General features: G+C 40.4%; 1 non-coding gene across 1 annotated transcript; it reads left to right on the forward strand.

Annotated features, from left to right (window-relative positions):
• The first annotated feature begins 219 nt into the window (after positions 1-219).
• On the forward strand, positions 220-327 carry LOC148565125 (small nucleolar RNA R71). Its single transcript, XR_015885006.1, has one exon. It is a non-coding gene; the product is annotated as a small nucleolar RNA R71 (small nucleolar RNA).
• Positions 328-806: the final 479 nt, after the last annotated feature.

Here is an 806-nt window from a genome sequence, read left to right on the forward strand (position 1 = left end):
ATCAACCTCAAGAACTCCCTTCTTCATAGGCATCCCATTACTCACAGGATTCCTTTCAGAAGTGTACATGAACTGGTTATTAGCAACCATGTCAATGAGTTCTTGAGCTTTTGCAGGCGTTTTCTTTAGGTGAATGGATCCACCTGCAGAAGTATCCAATGACATCTTTGATAGCTCAGATAAACCATCATAGAATATATCCAGGATGGTCCATTCTGAAAGCATGTCAGAAGGACACTTTTTGGTCAACTGTTTGTATCTTTCCCAAGCTTCATAGAGGGATTCACCTTCTTTCTATCTGAAGGTTTGAACATCAGCTCTAAGCTTGCTCAGCTTTTGAGGAGGAAAGTACTTGGCTAAGAAAGCCGTGACCAGCTTATCCCAAGAGTTCAGGCTGTCTTTAGGTTGAGAATCCAACCATAATCTAGCTCTGTCTCTTACAGCAAAAGGGAAAAGCATGAGCCTGTAGACTTCAGGATCTACTCCATTAGTCTTAACAGTATCACATATCTGCAAGAATTCAGTTAAGAACTGAAAAGGATCTTCAGATGGAAGTCCATGAAACTTGCAGTTCTGCTGCATCAGAGAAACTAATTGAGGTTTCAGCTCAAAGTTGTTTGCTCCAATGGCAGGAATGGATATGCTTCTTCCATGTAAATTGGAATTAGGTGCAGTAAAGTCACCAAGCATCCTCCTTGCATTATTATTATTTTCGGCTGCCATCTCCTCTGCCTGTTCGAAATTTTCTTGAAAGGTTATCTCTGGATTGTTGTATTTTAGCTTCTCTTAATTTTCTCTTCAGAGTC

Source organism: Arachis ipaensis, chromosome B5, assembly GCF_059453495.1.
Source record: "Arachis ipaensis isolate K30076 ecotype BB chromosome B5, ASM5945349v1, whole genome shotgun sequence".
NCBI lineage: Eukaryota > Viridiplantae > Streptophyta > Magnoliopsida > Fabales > Fabaceae > Arachis > Arachis ipaensis.